This window comes from Emys orbicularis, chromosome 7 (assembly GCF_028017835.1).
Source record: "Emys orbicularis isolate rEmyOrb1 chromosome 7, rEmyOrb1.hap1, whole genome shotgun sequence".
Taxonomy (NCBI): Eukaryota; Metazoa; Chordata; order Testudines; family Emydidae; genus Emys; species Emys orbicularis.
Window position 1 is genome coordinate 25917635 of NC_088689.1, and position 12001 is coordinate 25929635.

Genomic DNA, 12001 nt, shown 5'->3' on the forward strand with positions numbered 1-12001 from the left:
CATGCATGTGTGTCTATATTTCATTAGTGGTTTTTCTTCATTTTCCCCTGGTCCAATCCACATTGGGTTGAGGTCTTATAGAGGAAGGGGCAGATTGTGAGGGAGTTGCATGGTTTCCACCCTCCTGTCTTATGTGGAAACACCTTTATTTATTAAATAAGGCCCCGCTCTGGCATGGTTCTTAAGCATATACCTGACTTGAAGCACTACTCAAGTCCCATGAGTAGCCATGTGCCTATGTATCTTGCTGAATCAGGGCCTTAAATTTAACATTACGTTCTTTTGTTCTTCAAGATCACTTTTAGCTGGGTATCCAGTTGCCGTGCTTTAGACACAATTTTTTTAACCTTTAGAGTAAATATATTTACATAGGCATTTCTAGGTCATTCATCACTGTACTACCTGAGCACACAGTGGATTTGAGCCATGTCATCATGACCTCGAAACATGGGGGACTAGATAGGAGATGGTTTCTAGAGGCTTGGATTCTCAAACGTTTTTGACATTGGACAAGGATAAGCATTGATAGTGATCTGTAGGTCCAGAAACATTAGAGAGAGTGTCTTTTTGCTGTGTGCAGCAGGAGTCCTAGACAACATGGTGCATTGGTTGGCTTCATCGCTCACCTTAAACTCAAGCACAGGAATGAGAGTAAGTGGCTCACTGAAGTGGTGTGAGGACAGAAGCATGGAGGGATGCTAGTGCTGTGCACAGAGTCAGGCTATGCCATTTATGGGTACTATTCCCCTGCAGGTAAATGGCCAATCAGGATGCTGTGGCCTGAGGAGCTGACTCCTCCATGACTCCAAATGACTGAGTGCATGGTGTTGCTTCATCGCATATGGGCTTGATAGACCATAATTTGAACAGTAAGAGGCCTTGTTGGTTGTGCGTTACCATTCTAAGATTTTGACAGATACTTTGAGTGCTTCCTAAGAGTTGCCCCTAATGCTTAACCATCACACCTATTTGCAGCCTTTATTTGCAATCACTTGTGGCAACACCAATGCTGTATGGCATATTATGAACATATGCACCAGAAAATCTCAGGTTGGCTTCTCATTGGTAGTTCTATTGATTCAGAAAACCCATTTGCTTCTGCAGGTCAATATTCCATCTGCAGTCTTGCCTGTAACTTCACAGATTTATTATTATATATTTAAAAATAATACTTGCTAGAAAGAAACATTCCCATACTCAAAGATCAGAGACATTTTCTTTTACTTTTTACTACATTGTTTCCTACTGCTTATTACAAAGGTTTTACAAAATGTTTTACATGATATAGAACTGTATTAAGTATATTTTTATTAGACAAAGAATTTAGCTATGTTTATTCAAATTAGGCCTTTTTCTTGAAGCTCACATTTTTGGAAATATGTCATAAGAGTTTTAATGAAAGTAAAATGGAATGCATAGTCACAAATAAGTGTTATGGACAGTGTTGATGTGACTAAGAATCAAAACCAAATATAAAAATAAATATGACATTTTGTCCTTCAGATATGTGAAAATGTGAATGCAAATTCTGTAGTCTTATTTTCTGATCCCTGCTACTCTCTAATCTTATCAAATATACATTCACATATTCTGAGACAGTCTGATAAAGTAGGCTGATACAAACAAGTTGCATTAGATTTTGTAAAGTACATTTTCCTAGTAAATCGATTTCACAATTTTGTTTCTGGTGACATATTAGCCATTCTATGTATTTAAAAAGGTATTAGAATATTTTAACTGTAGAAGACAGAACTGTGCTCTACAGCAAAATGTAGTATAATGTAACCACACTGAATATTATCTGTCTCCAGAAAACATTCTTTCTTTAATGTTTTACAGTGTGTACCTGGTCTACTCTCTCAGGGCCCAGGTAACTAGTATTCAACAGCAAACATCTCACTTACCACTTCCTGTCCTCATGCTGCTTATCTGCTCACACTTTCTGATATCGTTTGTATCTGAATGGAGGAGCCTCAAGATTCATAAATCTGTATGCAGTTGTATGGTTCTCAAACAGCAATTCATTTTAATTATGTGTGACATAAAAAGACCACCTACAGATGAGACAATACAGTGTAAGATTCTCAAGGTTACTATAGGGAATACTTCATAACTGAAGTATGTTTTCCCAAAGGAGTTATACTACCATTTGATTTAATTTTTAATTTTTACATTTTAATCAAAATAGATCAAATGGTGGTGGTATCTCCTGGGAAACATACTTCAGATATGAAGCAGTCCATGTTCTCTTTAAATATGTAAAGCTGCCATTTATGTATAACTCATGAATGACACCCTGTGTTGCAAGCAAATATCATGCAGTGATTCCTACATTGTTTTAGTAACAACACCATAATCACACATACATATCAAGACATGGCATTAAATAGTATCAACACCAGAAGCTAATTCAATATATGGTTGGTCCAAAAAAGAGCCAATCCTTTATATTGGCAGGCCCCATCCTCCACATTGTCCCCAGTTGTTTCCAGAAGGCCACAACTATAACTTGAAAACTCAAAATTAGAAACACTAAAGAACAAAGCAACAGTTTCAAACTTGGGTATCTAAATTTAGGCACCCTAATCCAGAAGTAGGCACTGAATGATGATCTACCAACTTTAAGTCCAGCTGCCACAGGCTCGCTCTTTGTTCTGTCCTACTCAGGTTCTTACACTCTGTTCATCCCTAGAGTATCTAAACACCTTCCAGTAATGCATGAAGCAACATGATTAACATCTGCCATGCATTTGTTCTCTCATCCTTTCCTGAAGGGAGAGAAGTGTGTGCAGGGGAGTATTTTGTTTTGGATTTTTTTTTAATAAATGACACTAATACACATATTCTTATGTTAGAGAAGGTATGGTCAATGAAATGCTTCTTGCATTTAAAGCAGAAGGTGGTGGAGGTCTTCCCAGTTGCCTGCTCCAGCTCTGCCAAAGAGATTTGAACTCGGACAAATGCTTATGTAGTCCCATTTGAAAATAAGCTTACAAATTAACTGCCATTTATGTTACACTCAGGGTGAACTGTGTATTTGAAATACATGAGTTATATCTGGATGATCTGTTTAACAGGAGAAAGAGTCAAGTCTAGGAGAAAGTCTTTGAGACAAGAAGAAAAATAAGCACCTCAGAGAGCAAACCTTTTCTTGAACATTTCTTCATTGACTTTAATTAATCCCTTGATAGACTCATGATCTTGAAGATTTTATTATTTATTTTAAAAGAGATCTTGCTCACCAAATGGTCTTCAAATATTCTGAACTTCAGTTTAATGGGTGAAAATAACTTCTGATGATTTGCTAGTGTCAATTGTGTTGGCCTGATATATAAGCAGTTCTTAAAATCATATTAAACAATTTTTTTCACTCTTATTAACAATTTGTCATCTGAAGATAACCATGGGAGCTAAGATTTTCAAAGCAGTGCAGTGGATTTAGCCATACATTTTCCCTTAAAGAAGGGAAGATGCACTGCTTTGAAAATCTCAACCAGGAAGTTCTCTTAACACAAGTCAGACACTGGATCTTTTCCTACCCACCTTTTGAATATTATTTTCCAGATACTAGATTCTGAAGCAACATAACTACAAAGTCGGTGACTTCTAACAATAAATTCAAGTCAGAGGAGATCTAAGGTTGAATGGAAAAACCAACACAGGCTTTGACACTAGGTTAGGCTCAAACATCAGTAGTGACTTCAGTAATAGCCAATTTGACCTTTACAGGCAGTATAGAAGGAACTTTAATACTTGCTTTAAAAAAAAAAAAACTTCAGCTGGCTTTTTATGTGTTACTTTCCCTTTGGACTGTTTCTGGCATGAAGACTATTGCAAAAAGGTCTGGAGAACTAGGGAAGCATGACCCTTAGCATTACCTTGGCATACCTACGCCTTTAACCTGTAGAAACGGTGTCTTCAGAGACCATTGTAGGTACTCTAGAGGCTCACATGCTAGGTAAGAAGATGTGGAGAACCTTGCATGGCAGAACCTCATCACAAGATTTTTGGGTTTTGTTCTTTTCCTTCTCTGATTTTTAGCTGTATGTGTCTGACAGAGATGCGTCCTTTTTGTGGTGGCCTTAGTAACTGGGAAAACAAGCTGGGAAAGTTCATTCAGTGTGTGAAAGAGCAAGATCGGGACTTGGAAAATACTTGAGGACACAGCAGCAGGTGCCGCAAAACTTGAGATTTCACTGGCCACTTATGCTTTTGCTCAAGTGTGATATAAACAAAAAAATTAATTCATAGACTGAGCATGTTCATCCCTGATTCAGCAAGTACTTAAGCATGTGAATAGCATCTATAATGCAATTGGTACAAATTTTATAGTTTTCTTTTCAGAAATAACTGTGGTAAAATAATATCTGCTGCATCAGTCAAACTTCTGGAAATTCTACTCATCAGGACTATATCCTGCCTATAGTATGTGTACAAAATTCCCATTAACTTCAGCAGGCGTTCCATGTGGATTAATGGTAAGATATGAGTCTTAATGTTAGACTTGCTATTATTTCACTTTACGTTTAAATCTGAAATTAATATGAAAACAAAATTATTGAAATGTGACTTAATATAGGACAAATATACTTCAATTACATTATGTTTTCTTACAGTATTGCCAAACAGTGATAGGTTTATCAGCATTAGGTTTGCTTTGGTTCAGCTTGGTAATTTACAGCATGACTATTGTTCAAGTTTCAAATATACTATAACTTTTTGTATTCATTTCTTAGGGTATGTCTACACCCAGCCGCTAGTTCGGCGGCTGGGAATCGAAGTTCTGGGTTCGACTTATCGCGTCTTGTCTGGACGCGATAAGTCGAACCAGGAAGTGATCGCCGTCGACTGCGGTACTCCAGCTAGACGAGAGGAGTACCGCGGCGTCGACGGGGGAGCCTGCCTGCCGCGTGTGGACCGAGGTAAGTTCGAACTAAGGTACTTCGAACTTCAGCTACGTTATTCACGTAGCTGAAGTTGCGTACCTTAGTTCGAATTGGGGGGTAAGTGTAGACCAAGCCTTAGTTTCACCTGCTGGCATCAACAAGCCCATGAAAATGACTAATTGTCTACTCCCTTGAATCTAAGTTTTGATGATTCCGTTTCATGAATGACCAGTACCATCCAGCCAAGTAAAATATGAGTGCCAATACAGTTTGTTCATAATTACCCCGTTCCAAGAAACAAAAGAAACCTTTTGAGTAAACTCTATTTTAACATAAAAATATATTATTCTCATCCTGGCCCTTTCGTGTTCACTCTCCCATTGGATCAGTTCCTCTTACTTGCTCAAATCAGACATCAAGCCAGTAGTAGAGGCCTGATTCTCTTATCTTGAATGGTGTGTAGTCAATTTTCATCCATGCAGAGTGGATGTAAAATGCAACTAAATCAGAATCCTTCATCCAATCCTCAAAAACAACCCCCCCCCCAACCAAATTGTCAGGGATGGTCTATATAATACTTAGTCCCCTGCATTGAGTCAGGATTGGACTAGATGATCTATCAAGGTCCCTTCCAGTCCTACATTTCTATGATTAACTTGCACTGATGTCAGCATCTTACACCCACTGTACACAGGTGTAAATGGCGACACAAGATGAAAATCAGGCCCTGTATCACCCATCTTGGCTTCAAATATTAACTTCTTAAATAAGGTTATTCCTTTTTCAGGACTTTTGAGTTTTCAGGACTTTGTTCTGCATTTGTACAGCACCGTGGGGTCCTGGTCCATGATTAGGGCTCCTAGTTGCTATAATAATACAAATAAATAATACTCTGATAGAACTTTAAAATAGTAAAAATCAGATAAGTATAATTCCTTTAATGTTCCCTTTCTTAGATCTCCTTTTTAAATAAATCTGCACCAGAACTGGAATGAATTCAATACATCATTTAAAAGAAAATATTTTCTCATTTATCAGACATGATTTACAGTTTAATTTATAAGTCTACAGAGCTGGCCTGCTAAAGAGGGGTTCAAAGACCAGCTGCCACTTGAGCAACTAAGCTTGAGGTGAAGACTAAAAGACTGGTGTCAGTCTAGAAAGAGTCCTGAAAGAAACCAGGAGTAAGGGGAAAGTTAGGATGGAAGGCTTCATGTATATTTGCTGGAGATATTTTCTTTTGCCATTGACCCAGAGTGTAGGTGGGGTGATGCTGTTTGGGACTTTATTAAAACAGAGCTTGAGTGAAGTGAGCTTGAAATGTTAGTAGTTTCATATGTGATTACACTAGACCGGGGATTGAACTGTCTGGCATGGGATGGGGAAACGGCACTTAGCTCCACAGTGGTGTACAAAATAAAAATGGTGTACATTTATCTATACATTTCAACCATCTGAAGAGTGTAACTTGATTATGAATGGGAACGTGAAGGAAAAACAGTCACTTTCACACTTTTAAGCCAAGGTGGTGTTTAATATTACTGCTTTTGTGAACAGCAATTTACAAAATACAAAGTTAAAAAAGATCAGATAAAAATATTAGATTGTATCAGTTATATCTGGATTAAAACCAGGAAACAAGTCTGTGTATTGCTATACACATTCAAATGTACCTCTCACAGGTTATTTTGTGTACAAAAGCATAAGCATTAGGAAATATAAAGTGTATATAACATTACCAATAAAATCAAAATACCACAGTGATATATGGTAAGGAAAACTCTCAAAACAATAATTTTGTGGTTCTAGTGCAGATTTAACACAAGTCTTCTCTGAAGAATGCTTACCTCTCCAAATCTGTATTGTATTTGTCTGTACCCATTACAACAGCTTTACCATTCTGACTGATGGCAAGCCTGGAACTGGATGACAAATACAATACATTACAAAAAATTACTATTGTTATGTCTTTAATATATTAAAAGATCTCATTTTCAAAAGGTTTTCATACCGGCCTGTTTAGACACACATTCCATATTCCATTGGGGGGAAAAAATTTCAAAACCATTTTAGCATGTAAACATACTACAAAGCAGCCCAGAGTTGCCCTAAAGCTTCAGATATGGAAATGAAAAATCACCCACTCAATTTCTGCAATGGACTTTTACATATTTTCTAGTTCATGAAAATCAAGGGAATACAATAGGGCCCAAGAAAGTGATGCTTAACTATACTCGGTGTTTCACAAATGGTTATGGACACGATACATAAAGTTGGATTTGCATCTACACAGAAGTATTTTATTAAACAGCAGCTAGTAGCATCCCCAGGAACACAAGTAGGCTGGCTAAATTAATTTTAGGGCTTCTGGCTATGTGCAAAACACTACAAGTTCAAAACAATGGGTGGTAAAATGGCACTCCTAGGCTGCTGTGATTTTAAAAAATATGCAGCATACCTTCCTCTTATAATTTTACATCCCAGAAGCTTTTCAATATTTTACTGTAAACTACATTAAGAAAAAAAGTATTAAGGGGATTGCTAGTAGATGCCATTACAAAGTTAGGATGAATGTACTTTCACAATGTGAATTAATCTGAGAAGTAATTTTGATAAAACCTTGATTACTGAAGAACCTACTTCATGTACAGTGAAGCCACCAATGCTAATCAAAAGTAGCAAGACTGTAGATTAGCATCAGAGGAATGGTTGACAATTTTTTTCTGTTTGTTTTGTAGACCCTGAAAAAAGGTGGAAGTATCAGAGTTACAAGGTGACTAAAAATGCAGATCTGAAATGACCTATAATTTCAGTGCAAATTGTAATCTCAGGTCTCAAGGTTTACTTAAGAGGCAAGAGAATTAGGTGATATCCAGAACTAAAGCACAGTAATAACGTACGGTGTTCAAAGGACTAGAGAAAATTGGCATGGAAAAGTAAGAGGGGAGGATGCGAAAGTTAAAATGACATTCCTCATTCATGAAGAAGTGGCAAGGTCTAAGCAGGCAAGGTCTAAGCGGCAAGATCTAAGCAAGTCTTAATGGGCCCTTCTCTGAGGAACAGAAGGGAACACTCTATTCTGCTTTATACAACTATTCCGTATTTTACAACAACCATATGTATTACGTGAACTGGTAGAGACAACTGGTTTACACAACACTATTCGCAAACTCACAGTGGCAGGTGAGGGTTGGAATAGGCTGGAAGGACTTCATTCTCTAATTTGTTAAAGCACAGTAGATTAGATCAGTTCATAATTGTCATCACTTAGCTAGGTGAGCTTTTTCTTCAACAGTTTTATAGTACTGTTTAGGGCTGTCAAGCGATTAAAAAAATTAATCATGATTAATCGCATGATTAAAATATAATCGTGATTAATCATGCGATTAATTGCACTGTTAAACTATAATAGAATACCATTTATTTAAAGAAATAGTATTTTTCAGTTCACCTCATACAAGTACTGTAATGCAATCTCTTTATCATGAAAGTTGAACTTACAAATGTAGAATTATTTACAAAAAATAACTGCATTCAAAAATAAAACAATGTAAAACTTTAGACCCTACAAGTCCGTTCAGTCCTACTTCTTGTTCAGCCAGTCACTCAGACAAACAAGTTTGTTTACATTTTCAGGAGATAATGCTGCCCGCTTCTTGTTTACAATGTCACCTGAAACTGAGAACAGACGTTCGCATGGCACTGCTGTAGCCGGTGTCACAAGATATTTACATGCCAGATGCGCTAAAGATTAATATGTCCCTTCATCTTCAACCACTATTCCAGAGGACATGCGTCCATGCTGATGACAGATTCTGCTCAATAACGATCCAAAGCAGTGCAGACCAATGCATGTTCACTTTCATCATCTGAGTCAGATGCCACCAGAAGAGGGTTGATTTTCTTTTTTGGTGGTTCAGGTCCTGTAGTTTCTGCATCAGAGTGTTGCTCTTTTAAAACTTCTGAAAGTATGTGCCACACCTCGTCCTTCTCAGATTTTGGAAGGCACTTCAGATTCTTAAACCTTGGGTCAAGTGCTGTAGCTATCTTTAGAAATCTCACATTGGTACCTTCTTTGGGTTTTGTCAAATCTGCAATGAAAGAGTTCTTAAACGAACAACGTGTGTTAGGTCATCATCTGAGACTGCTATAATATGAAATATATGGCAGAATGCGGGTAAAACAGAGCAGGAGATACTATTCTCCCCCAAGCAGTTCAGTCAAAATGTAATTAATGCATTATTTTTTTAACGAGCAGCATCAGCATGGAAGCATGACCTCTGGAATGGTGGCCGAAGCATGAAGGGGCATACGAATGTTTAGCATATCTGGCATGTAAATACCTTGTAATGCTGGCTACAAAAGTGCCATGCAAACGCCTGTTCTCACTTTCAGGTGACACTGTAAATAAGAAGAGGGCAGCATTATCTCCCATAAAGGTAAACAAACTTATTTGTCTTAGCAATTGGCTGAATAAGTAGGACTGAGTGGACTTGTAGGCTCTAGAGTTTTACATTGTTTTGTTTTTGAGTGAAATTATGTAAAAAAAAAAAATCTACATTTATAAGTTGCACTTTCACGATAAAGAGATTGCATTACGGTACTTGTATGAGGTGAACTGAAAAATATGTTTTATTTTATCATTTTTACAGTGCAAATATTTGTAATAAAAATAATATAAAGCGAGTACTGTACACGTTGTATTCTGTGTTGTAATTTAAATCATTATATTTGAAAATGTAGAAAAACATCCAAAAATATGTAATAAATTTGAATTGGTATTCTATTGTTTAACAATGCGATTAAAACTGTGATTAGTCGTGATTAAAAAAATATTTTTGAGTTAATCGCATGAGTTAACTGCGATTAATTGACAGCCCTAGTATTGTTCCTAAATACAGACGTCTCATACTGTTGCTAGACAGTGCAAAAGATAACTGTATGTTAACTATTTTTGTTACAACCTATTCTGAAATTTGTGTACAGTTTTTATGATTTTATCCCATTTACTTTCTGAACTGTAGCACTTAGATGTTCAGTACATATAAGTCTATTCAAATGAATAACACTATCGCTGAAACACTAAAGGACGAGACAGTGCAAAGAGATGTAAAATGCGACCAGTCTGATTTGCTAGCATATTATTCCTCTGCTCTGTTGTAAGTGACCACACAAGATGCAGGGCAGTGGTGAACCAGGCCCATGCTCGTGTTACAAGCAAGAGTGGTAAGAACAATCTAAAATTCTCATGTTTTTGGGCTCAACAGGTACAGTATAGTCCAAGGATGAAGTCGGGGAGTCATTGTGGATAACATAATGAAATACCTTCCCACTGTGCAGCAGCAATGATAAAAAACCCATTATAATCAAACCCTAGTATAACTTAATCAACCCTCTGTAATACAGCCAAGGACTGGGACCAATCCTTGTGATTTCTGTAAGGTGAGATATTACAAAAACCAAGTACTGTATAGCCTGAAGGGAGAAGAGTTAGCGGGAACATGATATAAAAATTATGAAGGGCACAGTGAACAATACTTGGACCTTCATTTTTGCCACATCTCATAACAGAATTAATTAAAGATCAACAGTTTAGGCCAAACAGAAGAAATGTGCATGGACGTTATCAATAATTCACTGAAAGAATTCATATCTTTGTTAACAAATAAGCATCTCTCCAAATTGATAATACATAAGGATGTATCTTCCAATGTTTTAAAACTGGTGACACGCTATTGCTATAATATATACTGGCACAAACTCATTCCTGAGGAGAGTCAAGTCTGCTTTTGCCCCATCTCTTCTTTGGTTACATGTTGTTTTAGCCCTATCTTTTCTTTAGCTATACATTGTTATACCCATGATTACATTTAGGGCTTATCTACACTATTGGTGCTGTAGTGGCACAGCTATGGTTCTGCAGCTGTGCTGCAGTAGCACGAAAGTGTAGACACTTGCTACAGTGAGGTAATGGGTTTTTCAATAGTTGTAGAGAGGCGACCCCTTGAGAGGCGGCAGCCAGGTTGATGGAAGAATTCCTTCATTGACCTAGTGGTTTCTACACGGGGAAATTAACTGGCTTAACTACATCTCTAAGGGGTGTGAATTTTTCACACCCCAGGAGTGATATCGCTAGATAGACATAAATTTTAGGTGTGGACCAGACCTTACTTAATAAAACACAAGAGGGTTTGAGTCATTGTGCAATAACTGAACTTTCAGATGCCTTTGTACCTTCGACCATCTACTTGTACTATTATTGCAGAGAAACTCATGCCTAGTCATGCTTATTGCCTGTCTGCCTTTGCTCTTTAGATGGTGTCTGTCCATCAATGTGGTATCAATTTATTTAAGATTAATATATTTTTAAGAAACAGCCAGCCCTACACCACCTGCTCCTTCTACCTCCACCCAACACAAAGGGCATTCTAGCAGGTTGAAGGGGACTTGGCTTGAATGTCTTGTGCTCTGTCAATCCCTGGCTGTATACTAGCCCTTAGAGGGCTAATACCAGCCTGGTGTAAGCCTGGGCTTCAGGGCTGCAGTTCTAAGTTGCTCTGGGAGTTGAACTGGTCCCTGGATGCTCCCAGAACTGCGGAGGCAGAATATTGTTCGAATGCCAACTCTGCCCTACTGCCTCTTCGGGTCCTGTGTTGATCATAGGTTAACTAGAGTGAAAGATCTGGCCCATAATCTTTGTTTTGGGCTAAACTGTTTGACTGGCTGCTTAAAGGAAGCCCTCCCTTGAGCAGCAGCGAGGCACAACTGTAGCTCAGAGATTTCTCTGTGTGCACCTTCTGGGGTATGACACAGCAAAAGAGAGTTAAAAGAGTTTGGGCCATATGTCCATCAGCCTCCCACGCAGGAGCCCAATATGCTGGCTATACCTCCTCTGCTCCAGAACCTTCTACTAGTGAATTCCTCTCAGAGCAACCCTTGGGACAGTGCACCCACCCCTCATCCTCACTCTGCTGTCATTATTGAGCCCTATGTTAGGTTGCCTGAAAACTTTAATATAATACATATGATAAAAATGAAATATAAATAATTAATACTGCCAAGAAATGGAGATTTAAAATAATGTTCAAACAATTTCAGCAGTGGCCAAGATCCAG